At 54.9% G+C, this 15,286-nt stretch overlaps 2 long non-coding RNA genes across 4 annotated transcripts; one reads left to right on the top strand and one right to left on the bottom strand.

Moving 5' to 3' along the window:
* Window positions 1-367: 367 nt before the first annotated feature.
* On the bottom strand, window positions 368-1,374 carry LOC132249801 (uncharacterized). Its single transcript, XR_009461302.1, has 2 exons — window positions 1,253-1,374; window positions 368-678 (listed from the first exon to the last, which is right to left on the bottom strand). It is a non-coding gene; the product is annotated as an uncharacterized LOC132249801 (long non-coding RNA).
* Window positions 1,375-10,719: 9,345 nt separating this feature from the next.
* LOC132249919 (uncharacterized) lies at window positions 10,720-13,322 on the top strand. Of its 3 annotated transcripts, none has more exons than XR_009461443.1 (3): window positions 10,720-10,858; window positions 11,673-11,745; window positions 12,595-13,322. It is a non-coding gene; the product is annotated as an uncharacterized LOC132249919 (long non-coding RNA). The 3 variants fall into 3 exon arrangements; XR_009461441.1 differs by having other exon boundaries at window positions 11,673-12,708; window positions 12,811-13,322; XR_009461440.1 differs by having other exon boundaries at window positions 11,673-12,889; window positions 13,023-13,322.
* Window positions 13,323-15,286: the final 1,964 nt, after the last annotated feature.

Raw genomic sequence — 15,286 nt, 5'->3', positions numbered from 1 at the left:
AAGCCAAGGGTGGAGCTAGGGAAGGGATGCAGGAGATTTGGCTTAGTCCTTTGGTTTTGTATTGCTGCCACATAAGATGTGCATGGCCCATTGACCACGGTCTGAGGTCTCTCCTTGGGGAGCAATGGGCTGAGACGAGAGGGAACAGGAGATGTTGGCACAGAGGCACAGATGTACAGCATTTCAGGACTCATGCACAGAGCTGGATGGGCCAGTGCCCTGTATGATACCCAGGATACCTGCGCTCCCAGCGTGGTCACTACCCTCTCCCGAAAGGGGCTGGATGCGGGAGCTCAGGCATGGCCCTGGGCACATGTGGTGCTTTTCATGGCAAATACAGAACCCAGAAAAAGGTGATTCACATGGATCTGAATGCTCAAGGGGAAGTTTATTATCACCGCAGTGTGCACAGAGGAGAGAAACAGAGCGAGGGAGTCCCCCACCACACAGAGAAGGGGCAGAGGAGAAGGTGATGGATTCAGGAGTTCACATGAGGATGCCCTGGGAGACGGGACACGGGAGCTGGAGACAGTGGATACAGCCCCTCTGAGGAGCAGAAGGGCCCAGCACACCCACTCCCAGCCATCCTGAGCAGGGACAAGTTGCTTCACTACAACGTGAGCTTGCAGACGAAGGCGTTTCTGTCGTAGCAGGAGTCCTTGTCCCAGGTCATGTAACCTAGGAGGAAAAGCAGGAGGGAGCCCTGGGGTGGGGTAGGCTGGGCCATCCCTGCCCCCATGAAGCCCAGTCCCTCTCCCAGTCCATGCCCCTTGGGAGATCCCCACTGCTTTCTTGAGGTCCAGCAGAAGAGGCTGGGAAGAGCCCCCAGGTCTGCCGGGATGGGGATGGTGCCTCGCCCCCGGGAGATGCTGTGAGGGCTCTGGGTGGAAGTGGAGATACTGGCTCTGGGTTCTGCAGCTTCCAGCTTCCCCGGCCCCCACAACCTCTGTCCTCTCCTCTACCCTCCGTCCTCAGCCTGAGGGTAGAGGAGGGAGCACAGGCCTTGCGCAGGCACCCCTCAGCCTCCTGCTGTCCAGGCCTGCTTGGCCCATCTCCCATCCTGGGGCCAGCAGGCTCAGCTCCCCATCAGAGGGGATAACCCTACCCCAGGACTTGAACTCCAGCCCCCACAGACCCAGAGGGGAGCAGGACAGCAGCTGATCCACAGCTCTGGGACCAGCTCAGGGGCAGGATCGCAGGAGCGCTGGCTGCCTCCCTCTTCCAGGCACCTGGCTCTGAGCCTCCTGCTCACCTGAGTCATCTTCCAGGGCTGCGCAGTTCTCCCCCTTCCAAGAGTAATGTCTCCTGTACTTGTGCCAGGCCTCATGGACGGTGGGGGAGCCATCGACCCATACCCAGTTGTCACTCTGCAGATGAAGGAAGAGGAGAACAGAGACACATGTCATATGCAGACTAAGGCTTGACACCTCCCTACGGACCACACCCAGGGCAATGAGACCTGCGCTCTGGGCCTCTGACTCATAGCCACTGACCCAGCTGCAAGGAGCAACAGGCATTACGGGTCAGGGGCAGGCTGGATCAGGCGGGAGGATTTCCCACCAGAGCTGGGGTCAGCACAGGGCACAGAGAGGGGCCCTGCTGACCGGGTACCCATCACCAGGCATCAGAAGGACGTGTAGGAGGCAGCGTGCGGGTCCACTCATACCAGACTGGTGAGCACACAGGGGAACTGGGCCAGGCTGTGCTTGTCATAGGTGACCTAAACTACCCAGACATATGCTGGGAGGGTCAGTCAGCCAGGTCTGACCGCTCACGCAGCCTGCATACAGGACCTCCATCTAACCCAGGAGGTGCACAGTCCCACCAGAGGAAATACCTCACTGGACTTGCTCCTTGCCACAGGTGATGACCTGGTGAGGGATCTGCAGGTGCTTGACTTCCTAGGCATTAGTGCCCATCATCTGCTGGAGTTTACTGTCCGGTGCAGGGTGGTGAAAGCAAGCAGCAAGGCAAAATTCCTTGACCTCAGGAGGGCCGACTTCAATGAGCTAAGGAGATCAGTCAGAGAGACATTGGGGACTCAGAGCCTCAGTGAGATGGGCGTCCAGGACGGGTGGTTGTTCCTCAAGGAGACGATCCTCTGAGCTCAGAGGGACTCAGTCCCAAAACAAGCCAAAGGGGACAAGAGTGCTACAAAGCCCCCTTGGCTCAGTAAAGGCATCCAGGAGGGCCTGAGGGCAAAAAAGGGGGTGTACAAACAGTGGAAGCAAGGGACTATCACCAAGGAGGATTACACCCCCATTGCTCGGGACTGCAGGGAGGTGGGTAGGCAGGCCAAGGCAGAGACGGAGCTAGGACCAGTGACCAGAATTAGGGATAACAAAAAGTCCTTTTTCAAATACATAGGGAGTAAGAAGAGGGCACCGGGTAACGTGGGCCCCTGCAGGACAGGCTCGGCAATCTGGTGATTGAGGCAAAGGAAAAAGCTGACCTCTTTAATGAGTTCTTTGCCTCCATATTTCTGAGCAGGGGCAGGGACAACTCCCCCACTAGGATTACGGACAGGCTCAGGGGACACGATGCCATGCCTAGGGTCAGGGACAGCCGAGTTAGGGAACTCATGGAGGGGCTGGACGTGTTTAAATCAGTAGGTCTGCATCTGAGGGTGCTGGGGGAATTGGCGGGGCTCATAGCAGGGCCCTGGCACAGCTCTATGAGCGCTTATGGTGCTCGGGCCATGTCACAGAGGACTGGAAAAGGGCCAATGCGGTCCCCGTTTACAAGAAGGGGAGAAAGGAGGAACCCGGCAATTACAGGCCAGTTAGTCTCACCTCAGTCCTTGGGAAGACCTTTGAGGAAATTATCCAGGAGCACATCTGTGGGGGCCCACATGGGAGGTAATGCTTGGGGGCAACCAGCACGGGTTCACTGAGTGCAGGTCCTGCCTGACTAACCTGGTTTCCTTTTACGACCAGGTCACCAAGTCCTTGGATGTGGGCACTGAGGTGGATGTTGTCTACCTGGACTTCAAAAAGGCCTTTGACACTGTGCCTCACCCCAAACTCATAAAAAAAACTAGGCAACTGCGACATTAGTGCCTACACAGTCAGATGGGTGGCAAATTGGCTGGATCGTCACACCCAGAGAGTAGTGGTGGATGGGTCATTTTTGACCTAGAGGGATGTGGGCAGTGGGGTCCCTCAGGGCTCGGTCCTTGGGCCTGCAGTGTTCAACATCTTCACCGGTGACTAGAGGTGGGTGTGGAAAGCACAGTGTCCAAATTAGCTGATGACACGAAGATGTGGGGCGAGGTGGGCACGCTGGAGGGGAGGGACAGATTCCAGCTAGATCTAGACAGGTCACAGCAGTGGCGGATGAGAATAGGATGGAGTTCAGTGCAGACAAGTGCAAGGTGCTGCATCCAGGGGTAAGGAACCAGCAACGCCCCTATATGCTGGGGAACACCCGTCTCGCCAACGTGGTGGCTGAAAGGGATCTTGAAGTCATTGTTGACTCCAGGATGGACATGAGCCGCCAATGCGAGGCAGCGGTCAGTAAGGCTAACCGCACCTTGTCGTGCATCTACAGATGCATCTCGAGCAGGTCCAAGGAGGTGATCCTCCCCCTCTACACAACACTGGTCAGGCTGCAGCTGGAGTATTGCATCCAGATCTGGGCGCCGCACTTCAAGAGGGATGTGGACAGCATGGAGAGGGTCCAGAGGAGGGCCACCCGCATGATCCAGGGACAGCAGGGCAGGCCCTACGAGGAGAGGCTACGGGACCTGAACCTGTTCAGCCTCCACAAGAGAAGACTGAGAGAGGAACTGGGGGCCGTCTATAAACTCACCAGGGGGGACCAGTGGAAAATAAGTGAGGCTTTGTTCCCCAAGCACCACCTCGGATAACAAGGAATAACGGCCACAAATGGATTGAGAGCAGGTTCAGGCTTGACATCAGGAGGCATTACTTTACGGTTAGGGCTGCCAGGCTCTGCAATGGGTTTCCAAGGGAGGTGGTGCTCTGTCCTCCCTTGGGGGTCTTCAAGAGGAGGATGCATAGATATCTGGCTGGGGTGTTATGATCCCAGCACTTGTTCCTTCCCAGGGCAGGGGGTCAGACTTGATGATCTGCTTAGGTCCCTTCCGACCCTAGAAACTATGAAATTATGAGACCCCCACACTGCGATGAGCACAGACGTGGGGTCTGGGAGAGTGCGGCGCACACTCACCCGTCCAGCGGTGTGGAGTCCGATCCAGACTTCATCGTCATAGCCGTGAGCACGGGCGATGAGGTCAGCGATGACTCTCTGCTCCTCCGGACTGTGGATAGAGGCGAGGTGGGACTTTGCACCGAAGCTCTGGCACTGACCCTGTGGTAAGGACGAGGCTGGTTATCTCCTCAGTGCCCTCTGCACTGAGCAGCACAAGGTGCCAGACATCAGCCTGTCGCCCTGCTTCCCTGCACAACCGCGGAGCCGCCGGGGCTGGAGGAGACAGAGCGCCCCCTTGTCCCTGCCTCCGCCCCCATCCGCCTTCCCCTTGCACATGGCCCACACTACAGCAAAGGCCGCGTGGGAAACCTGCTCCATGTCTGCAACACTGAGTGTGGCCCCGACCTCACGGGGACTTTGTTCCTTCACCTGGACTGAAACCCCACCTTGGCCTGAGCCAGGACCCCGCACCCCACCGACCAGTGTCTTGTTCTCTTTTGATTCATCCTTAGCACCCTGGGGCTGCACACAGAGGACAGGATGTGGTCCCACACAGGGATGCACCGTGCACTGGAGAAGGCAGCTCAGGGGCCATGCAGACTACAGGGATGGGCAGGAGACTTTTGCCATGGCCCTCTTCAAGCCTCATGCTACTTGATGCCCAGTGTGATGCTGCTGGTGTGGCATCCTGGGGTGCACCCCGAATGCTCCCCTGTGCTCGCCCCACAGCCCAGGCACTTTGCAGCCCTGCCCCAGGTCTTCACAAGAGCCGCTCACCTCCGCTTGTCTCCAGGCCATCCTCCGTGGGAAGTATCCGTAGCAGTTGCCGTTGTGGGGTGTCCAGCCTGCAGGACAGCCTACGCCTTGGGCCCCTGCCCAGACAGAGGGTGACGGGGTGGGAAGACACAGAGAGGACACCTGGGTTAGGGGCTGTTTTAGAGACCACGTGCTGCTTTCCCGCTAGCACCAACAGTGCTACGATACCTCGGGGGCTGCGTGTGGCTGCTAGGCCCCTCCAGGCCCTGGGTGTGGCAGGAGTCATCTGGATCTGGAGTCATGTGGGTTCCCCAGAAACCCCTGGGGTCTCACTGGGGCTGTGGAGGGGAACTGCAGAGCTCTCTGGGGCTGGAGCTGGGGGGCCTCATGCAGCAGCGATGCACAGAGCAGCCCTGGCCCCTGCCTCAGCCTTGCTTCTCATCACCCCCCCGTGCAGCCGTGACTGCATCCTCCCTCCCACCTCAGCAGTGCAAGCTGCAATGCAGCAAGAATGCTGCATATGTCTGCCCCCCTGTCCCTCGCAGACTGGGGCTGGGGGGAGCTGCCCCTGGGGTGGGAGGTAGCTGGGGGTCAAGGCTGCATGGCAGAGGTACCAGGGGCAGTGCATGGTAGAGATACCAACCTAGATGTCCCCTTCCCCAGTGCAGTGACCCCAGCAACGGGATCCAGGAGAGCGACTCGAGGAGCCTGGGTCAAGCTGACCCATTTCCCCAAGAGCAGCAGCTCAGGGGGTGGCAAGGACTCACGTGCCAGCGAGGGGCCCAGCATCAGGCAGCCGAGGAGGCAGAGGCTGGTGTAGGCGACTGGTCCCATCTTCTCTCTTCCCTGCGGAGAACACACGAGGGGTGACGGGGATGTGCCGCAGAGCTGGTCACAGGCACCAGCTGCCACCAGCACCCACCAGAGAGCGGGGCACTGGGGAGGGCAGGGACTCACCTCTGTGTGTCTGGGCAGCTGGTCCGGGGCAGAGCGGAGCGGAGTTCAGCCTGTGCAGGACATGGGCCGTGCCGGCATTTATAGATCCTCTGGGAGTGTGGGGGTGGGGACGGGATGGGGCGAGGAGCTGATCAATCAGCTCATCCCAGATGGCAAGTGCAGGACGGAGCAGGCGGGGTGAGAAGTGAGTCTGCGACCACCTGCCATTTGGGCTGGGCCGGGCCATCTGGTGTCCTTTGCTGACAGAGATCAAAGGCAAAGGTGCTGGATACAGGGCCCATCCTTACCATCTGTGAGGCCAGCCAGACCTTTCTCCTCCCTCTGCATCACTCCCGTCTCTCCTGGGCTGGGCGGCAGCAGCTGGTTTCCATCCAGGGGTTCACTTCAGATGGGAGCAGGTCCCTGGGCTTGGCAAGGGGCCAGGAGCTGCTGTCTCAAGGGGAGGAGGCATTGAGTGGTAGAGATGTGATGGGATCCCCGTGCCTGGCAAGACCCCTTACAATCTCCCCAAGCTCTTTGCGGGGGTCTTTGTCCTCACCAGGATGTGGGCAGTTTGGAAAGAGTCCAGAGCAGAGCAACACCAGTGAATGGACACCTGGGAGACAAGACTGATGAGGAAAGGCAGGGCATCCTCAGGACTGTGGCTTGGTCCTTTTGGAAGATGGCCCCACTGCTTTGGGGCATGCAGAGACCTCAGCTCAGGGGTTCCTCTTCCTGCAGCTCTTGCCTTTGGACTCTGCTGTCCTGAACGGGACGGGGCTCCAAGCCATGCTGCTCAGCACCAACCACCGCTCTGCCAGCACTGGGGCCTGCGAATGAATCCCCCGTGCTGGTTTTAAACCAATTCGTGCACGGGTCTGGGGGCAGGGGGCTCTGACATCTGTGTCCACACGACACACTCGCTTTCCTGGACGAGGCTTGGCTGCTGCTGGCGGGTGCTGCTTCTGCTCTGGGGTTTCCGCTCACAACTCAACCCCAACAGCAGCTCTGCAGCAACAGTCAGGAGTAGGCGGCGCCGCAGGCCCACGGCTCTTGGAGGAGTCACCGTCTCACGCACACGTCGAGCACTGACTCAGGCCGGCCACGGTTCCTGGGGTACAGTGGGGAGGTGACTTATTGCCCCCTAACCCATGACATCAAATGTTCCAATCCTTGCCTGGCTCATGTCATCACTCTGACATCACCTCCCCATTCAGACTGATCTGGATGATAGAGAGAGGCCAAATCCTGCCTGAAGCAGAAGCTGAGCTATAGATGCCTCTAGGCAGAGCCTCCTCTGCTGTGCCACCATCACGTCGCTCAAGACCAGAGCAGCTTCCAAACCGGAGGTCAGAAGCTCTCACATCCTGGTGCTGAGAAGCTTCTGCCATGATCACATCCTGAACAAACATTTACTGTCCTTTCTCTGCTCTCTGTGGACTGTTTGATCTGCCTGGGACACCGTCCCAGTGTTATAGGCCTCTTGATTACTCATCTTCTTTATCATCCCTATCAGCACTATTAGTAATCTCTGTCTGAAACAAACATCCTATTCATGCCCCAGCTCATCTTCCAGCTGCACAGCAGAATCCCCTTGCATTATCACTGACAGGTGAACATCAAAAGGGCTGAAGCCTCAAAGGATGTCCCTGAGCTTGGGACTGATGTCAAGGGTTTGCTCAGTGTGAACCCCAGAGGCAGAACTATCCAGCCCAAGCCCAGCTTGAAAGCAGGGCTGTGCAGGGACCCTTTCCCATTGCAGATACATTTTTCCTCATGTTCCCTAGTTGTTTCCCAGTGTGCTTGTAGGGGGTGAGGGTCTCCTGTGGCTTCACCCTCAGATCCCCTCTCATAGATTGTAGAGTCAGAAGGGACCCCGAAAGATCATTGTTTCCAGCGCCCTGCTCCAGGCAGGAAAGAGGACTCCAGCCAGGTGCCTATCTAGCCTCCTCTTTAAGACCCCCAAGTGAGGTGACAGCACCACCTCTCTAGGCAGCCCGTTGCACATGCTGGCCACCCTTACTGTGAAAAATGTCTTCCTAATGTCTAACCTGAACCTACTCTCCACCAGTTTGTCCCCATTATTCCTAGTTACTAGGGCTGTCAGATCTGGACGAGCATCAGACTCTTTGTGCTCCAAAGCAGCATGTCTGGATCGAAGCGCTGTCTTTGTTAGGCTTTGCAAAGCAGGTCGGAGCTTCCAGACCACGTCAGAAGAGCTTCGGAGTCACCTCGGAGATCTGGCCATAGCGTATAATGGGGATTCAATGAAATGTCTATAACTTTGTTGTTTTTTGTCTGATTTGGATGAAACTTGAGGGGTGGTAGCCTTTGCTGAGAGCAAGAAAATTGGTGCAGGGGCTCAGGGGCAACTGCACCTCAAATTGTTGAAAGTAAAACCCATGTCACATGTATGTGTTACACCACAGGGGGGTGAAAACTATAGGGTTGGTGGCCCCTGGTGAGGCTGTGGCAGAAATGCCACCGTCTGTGTCTCTCTCCAGAAACCTGTCCCGGTCAGCTTGGGACACTGGGGTTGAATTCCTGAGGGAGGGGGGATTTTCCAAGAAGGAGGAGGAGAGAAGCCATTTTACCAGCATGGCACAAGCATCAGGACGCAGGGAGAGAGTCTGATCCAACCGAAATGCTCTCTCTCTCTCTGGAAATCTCTGAGCCAGATCTCTACCATCTTCTGGATGATACTCATAAGTGTTTCTAGAGAGCTAGTCACCTCCCAGTGATGCATTTGCGTATCAAACGGTGACCTCAGCCAGACTGCTTTGCTCAAGGGTAATCCCGTGATAGTGCTCTACCTCTTACCCTAGTCTAACCCTACTCTTTGTAACCAGTACAGTTCTCCTTTGTGACTGGTGTAGGAGACTTATTGAGGGGTGGGTTTAATTATGCCTAGGAGGCCCCTTAGGTCTGTGGACTAAGGGAGACTATCCTTTTTTGGCCCCCGACTTGTGGAGGGGCCCCAAGTGCTTGTATTGGGTTGAGTACCCGTAGGACTATTAGGCCTGTGTTTCCTCGAGGACACAGAATCTGGAAGGTCCCCTCTCGGGGTGGTGGCAGCACGTTACCCCCGTACTCTGCAGTGGGGCTCGAAAGGGGGTCTGCCAGGGCTTAGGCGCCCCTGGGGAGACACATAGAGTCCAGCAGGCAGACGGGTGTAGTAAGGTTTGAGGCTCAACGCAGGAGCTCCCCCGACTGGCCCACCACAGAGGCCACAAATCCTGCCAAGTTTCAAGGAGATCGGTGCAGGGGTTTGCGGGGAACTGCACCTTGAGCTGCTGAGAGGCAAAACTCGTGACATGGGTGACCCTGTGTGTGTTAAGTTGCAACAGGATGAAAGCTGCAGGGATGGGGGCCCCTGCTGTGGCCACAAAGCCTGCCAGCTGTCAAGGACATAGGTGCACGGGGAGTCTGACTTCTCAGGCCCTGCACCTCAAGCTGTTGACAGGCAAAACTTGTGACATGGGTGACCCTGTGTGTGTTAAGTTGCAGCAGGGTGAAAGCTGAAGGGATGGTGGCCCCTGTTGCTGCCACAAAGCCTGTCAGCTGTTGAGGAGATCAGTGCAGGGGTTCTAGGTCCCTTCACCTCTAGCTGCTGACAGGCAAAACTCATGCCATGGGTGCTTGTGCAACTGGCTGTGTCTGTCTGGGGGCAGTTGATTGTCTATATTTATTATTTCCTCTCCTTAGTCTGTGGTTTTGTAGGTGTTAATCGTTGCAAAGTAACTGGCTACATTAGCTAGCTACTGTGTATTGAGCTGGCCCCTGAGTGAATCATGATTGATTGGTAACTGGTAACACAGTAGCTTAGCAGCCAGGCCTGCAGTAGTGCATCCTCCACGCCCCGCCCTGCCCCCATGTCCCAAGACAGACACAGTCCCACATGCACCCATGGCACAAGTTTTTTCTATCAGCAGCTAGAGGTGGAGGGCCCCAGAACCCAGAAACCCTGCACTGATCTCCTCCACAGCTGGCAGGCTTCATGGCTGCAGCAGGGGCCCCCATCCCTGCAGCTGTCACCCCGCTGTGCCTTCACACACAGGGGCACCCATGTCATGAGTTTTGCCTGTCAGCAGCTTGAGGTCTAGTTTCCTCCAAACCCCTGCACTGATCTTCTCGAAACTTGGCAGGCTTTGTGGCCTCCCCAGGGGCCACCACCCCTGCAGTTTTCACCCCCCTGTGATGTAACACATACACAGGACATGAGTTTTGCTTTCAGGAATGTGGGGTGCAGTTCCTCCCGAGCCCCTGCACTGATCTTCTTGAAGCTTGGCAGACTTCATGCTCTCAGTGGAGGCTATCACTCCTGCAAGTTTAATCCAAATAAGGCAAAACCAAAAAGTTATACATATTTCATTGATTCCCCATTATACCCTCTGGCTGGATCTCCAAGGTGGCTCTGAAGCTGAGAAACTTATAGGCAACTACAAGTTCTCCCCTCAGATGTCTCTTGTGAAGGTTGAAGAGATCCAGATCCCTCAACCTCCCCTCATAGGGTCTTTCATGGAGGCCACTAATCATGCAAGTGGCCCTCCAAGGACCGAACCCTGCGGGACCCCACTGTGGCAGAAATGCCACTGTCTGTGTCCCTCTCCTGAAATCTGTCTCTGCCAGCGTGAGAGGCTGGTGTTGAATTGCTCAGGGAGGAAAAAAGCCTGGTGCCTGTGGATTCTCTGATCACCTGGGGAGGGGGAGGGAAAAGCCCTGCTCACTGGCCCAGGTGACCCATGATGCTTTTTAAATTGGTTGGCTAGTGGCCAGCACTGGCAGCTTCAATTGGACCGGGCTGCTGAGGTCAGAGAGGTTATTTAAAGGCCCAGTCCAGGAAGAAGGCAGCCATTAGCCATGCGGTCATCGAGGTGAATCTGAAACTGGGAGAGGAGCTTCACCATCTGAACCTGGCTCTCTCCTCATCACCGCATGCTCACAGAGTGCCCTGCCTCCAAAGGAAAACTCCAACCACCTCTGGACGATGCGAGTGAGTAAGCTACTCGAGATCCGACTAGATATTTAGCTTACAGTAACTCAGATGCGGGATCAAAAGGCTACCTCAGCCACACTGGTTTCCTCTATGGGATTCCTCTGATATTTCTATGATACTGTTCTACCTTTTACCCTGTTTCCGCCCTACCCCTGTCATCAATAAAGTTCTCCTTGTGACCGGTGTGGGAGACTTATTGAGGGGTGGGTCTAAATTATGCCGAGGAGGCCCCTTAGGTCTGTGGACTAAGGGAGACTTTCCTATTAAGCCCCTGACTTGGGGAAGTGCCCCAAGTGCTTGTATTGGGTTAGGACCCATTGGACGATCAGGCCTGTGTTCTCCAAGGCGTGCAGAGCCAGAAGTGAGTCCAGAGCCTGGGATGGTGGCAGCGGGAACCCCAGGCTAGCGTGTGTGCTCCAGGGAAGGGGTCGGCCGGACGGAAGGCACCCCAGGGAGGCACTCGGAGCCTGGATTGTGGTCGGGCGCAGTGAGGTGGGAGGTTCAAATCAGAAGTGCCCCCTACTGGCCCGCCACACCCACTGCCCACCTCCTTCCAGGCTGAGAATGACCCAGCCAGCACCACCACGCCCTGGGTGTGGTCCCTAAGCTAGCTGGCCACAGACTGTTTAGGCATCTACTCCACAGCCTGCTAGCTTCCTAATAAGAATAGGATGCAAAACTTCTTAAAGTCCAGGGAGATGACATCTGCCTCGGCTCCTGTGTCAAGGCAGTGTGTGACCTGGTCATAAAAGGCTATAAGGTTTGTCAGGCAGGATCTACCTGTGATGAACCCATGCTGGTTTCCTTTCAGCATCATTTCCTCTGCTGGGCCTTCACAAATGCGCTCTTTAATGATTTTTTCCAGTGTTTTCCCAAGGATAGAGGTAAGACTGATTGGCCTAAAGTTACTCGGCTCATCCCTTCTCCCCCTTCCCAGGCCTCAGGGACCTGGCCGGAGCACCATGAGTGCTCAAACAACCATGCCAGTGGCTCAGCTATGACACTGGCCAATTCCTTCAGCACCCATGGATGGAGGTCATCCAGGCCTGCTGACTTATACACATCCATCCCTGCCAAGTTCTCCTTAAGTAAGCACTTAGCTCCTTAACTCATTTCTCCATGGGATGCCTAGGAACAGACAGCTGCTTGAGATGCTCTGAGAAAACAGTTTGAGATGCTTTGTGGAAAGCCCTGGTCATGCCCTGTTCACTCTTCCTCTCAGCATCTTCTCTCTGCCCATGTGACAGGAGACGGGGCTAGATGGACCCTTGTCCTGACCCTTGGCCTTTCCCACTACTTTAAAGTCCATTTAGCACCTTAAATTAACACTACTCAGATATGTTATAAATTGCATTGTTTTCGTGTTACGCAGCTCCAACTGTGGATCTTGTTCATGCAAACAGCCAGAGACTCCAAAGGCTTGTAGTTAATCCCCTCCTCCAAGAGGGGCCTCTGTGTTCCAGCTCTAACCAGTAGGCGGCGCTGTGTGTTCCTTTTTACCCTCTTCCACTCCTCACTCTTCAGCCCTCCCTCCTCTGCAGTCAGGTCAGGACATCCTTGCTTAGTTGCCAGGACCAATCAATTATTCTTATTTTATTCTTATTTTTATTTTCGAAAGAATGGGGGAGAGCAATGGCAATAACATCATTTTCTACCCCCTTCTTAATTGTTGCCCCCCACCACCTATTGTCTATGGCCTCCCCCACCCGCCCGTGTACCCTCCTGTCCTCCAGCCCCCACCCCACACCGGTACCCTCCAACTGCTGTGAGCCCTGCACCCCCTGCTTTCTGCTGATGCAGTGGCCATGGCTCCCGACGGCAGCAGCAGCGGCAGCAGCAGCGTAATGGTAAGTTTTCTGCAAGCAGTTTGAAACTTTGGAGGGGAGGGAGTGGTTATATGACTTCCTTCGATATTGCAAACTGAACTTCCTCGTCACGTTCCACTCCAGAGCCACGAGTCCAAGGGCAGCAGGATGCTGCCTGCCAGACCTGACACCCAGCGTATGCAGCATCCCAGGTGATATTTAGGTAATATGTCCGACTGACCTAGTGCACGCGTGTGTATTCATGTGTGTGTGAGGGGAGGCAAAAGTCTGGGTTTTTTTACTGTGCACCAAGCTCCCCTCCTCTTCCTCGCCTTCCTTTTCCCTCCCTCCTGCAGAAAACTTTTGCGGGCAGACCTCGCCGGGGTTGAGCCCACAGGCCAGTGACGGGTGGATAGTGAACAGTGAACAGTGGATACTGAACTGAAAAAACCCTTTTTCTTTTTCTTTTTACATTTTTATTTTTATATTGTATTTTTGTATATGGTTATATAGTTATTTTTGCTAAGAAAGAAAGACAAGAGAAGAGTCTGAACCTTCTGTTTATTTTGTTACATTTTGTATTTATTTGAATATTGTCAGTTTTGTATCCAGTTATTCTTTTTCAGTAAGTTCAGTAAAGTTTTTCTTCGGGACACAATAGGTGTGTCATGTTTTCTTTGGAATGGTTGGGTTTATTTTCAGAGACCGTGCCTGCCTCACTGGCACGAATGCTGCGCCTGAGGGGTTTATAATCATGGCATTACTAGAAAGACTTGGAAAGATTTGCAGGGTGGACTCATGAACCGTGCAGTCCAGCCAGATATGTCTTGTAAGAAAAAAGACTAAACAACCGCACTCAGGGCCTTTGACCTTTAGCAAGTCTTTAAAGACAATTTAGTATGTCTTTAAAATGCATTATAATGCATATGATATGGTTGCTAAGGGAGGTGGGGTTGGGGCTTATGCCTGGAAAACAGCTTCTTTTTTTCTTTGCCAGCAGGCAGGAAAACAGCTTCTATTTTTCTTTTTACTGTTATGGGAGGTGCAATGCAAAAATGCTTTCTTTTTCAATGCAATGTTTGCAATGCAACGTTTGCTTTACAAAATCCTGCATGCAGCACCTTTCGGAGCCGGGTTTGCAGATCGCCCCTGTCTCCCCTGCCCAAGAGCTCACCACTTGGTTCAGGATTACTTTGTCCTCCCGTTCCACGCAGGCAACCTGAAGGAAATGCACTTATGCAGCGCCAGGTTACTTGACTGTTCAGTCTGGATTCCCTTTCTCCATGACACGGGTGCTGGGGCTTAGGTTCCTCCTTCCTGACCTGTCCTTCTTCTCACTGCAGCTGTCAGTGAAGTGATAATTCTCTGTTTACGACATCGGCATATTGCTACAGAAGTGATTCCTCTCCGCCTTCTCGAAGGACAGAGGGAGACAAGGAGGGAGACTCCTGTAACCCGGCGGGCGGTAGTCCAAGAGGTACCCCCTCTCCTGCCGGCCACACGCCGTGCTGCTGAGGGTCCAACTGCTGCCTGCAGGTCCTGCTCCTTCAGGCTTTTCTGGGGCAACTGCTCCTGCCTCGCTGGCCCAGCTCTTGCCAGCTCTTTGAAGCTCCTTCCTCGTGGTCCCTCACTGGTTTCTCCCTGAGTCAGCTGTGCTGCCCCTTTTATCCCCCTCCAGGTGACCCAAGGGGCCAATCAGGGGACATGAGGGGTGAGTCTCTGGGGCCTGATTGGTGAGGAAAGGGAATCCCAAGTCCTCCAATCATCTTTTACCCCTTCAAAACCCCTGCGCTTAGTCACTGCCAGCCAGCCCGTCACACATCCAAATTCAAGAAAATTGTCATACCTCCTTCTTCTACACTAGGTATTGGCATGTCCTCTCGAATGGGTCTCGGCTAAGCTGGAAGCTGCTAATTAACCACGGCCATGGTTTCAAAAAGCATTATGCTCAAGGTTTTTTTTCTTTCCCCACAGTTCCTCTCCCCCTCACAGCCTCCAGCATTTTATGTCCGTGGTCCCCTAAATCCCATGCTCAGTAACTGATATGGGCCAGCGTGGACCTTCAGACCGGCACCCACAACAGCCCACAGAGGGTCCTGGGGGTTGCGGGTGTCTACCAGCTGCTGCATTGGAAGGGTGGTCAGTTCAAGTGTGCTGGCAATGTTTGCAGGGAAAACAGGTTTGGACCTGCAGAAAAGGACCCGAGCAGAGCCTGGAGTTTGGAGACGGGGTATCTGGTCATGCCTGGACCATTCCTCGTGGGGGTGATGTGAGGAGGGTGCTCTGTCCAAGTAAGAACTGCTCGTGCTGCAGAGATAAAGCATTATGTAAGCATTGCAATAGCTGGCCTGCTTACTCCTAGGCCTTGACATAGGTGAGCAGGAAAGAAGAGACTAAATGGCCTTTTTGATGTACTTGCACACCCAGAGGTGCTCTGTCTCTGGATGCATAGCCACATGCATGTGGCTGACTGTGTATGTATCCAGACTGTATGCATCAGACGGCTGTCCCCAGACATGACTGAGGTCCCTGGAGGGGAGGCCAACCAATCTGAAATATGGGGCCTGTTTGTGTCCAGCCTGTGAAGCAACCACACTCACTCCACCCCCCCTTCTCCCTC

The sequence above is a fragment of the Alligator mississippiensis genome, chromosome 4 (genome assembly GCF_030867095.1).
Source record: "Alligator mississippiensis isolate rAllMis1 chromosome 4, rAllMis1, whole genome shotgun sequence".
In the NCBI taxonomy this organism is placed as follows: Eukaryota; Metazoa; Chordata; order Crocodylia; family Alligatoridae; genus Alligator; species Alligator mississippiensis.
The sequence above is the reverse complement of the archived record's forward strand: the minus strand, read 5'-3'. Positions and strand labels throughout refer to the sequence as shown.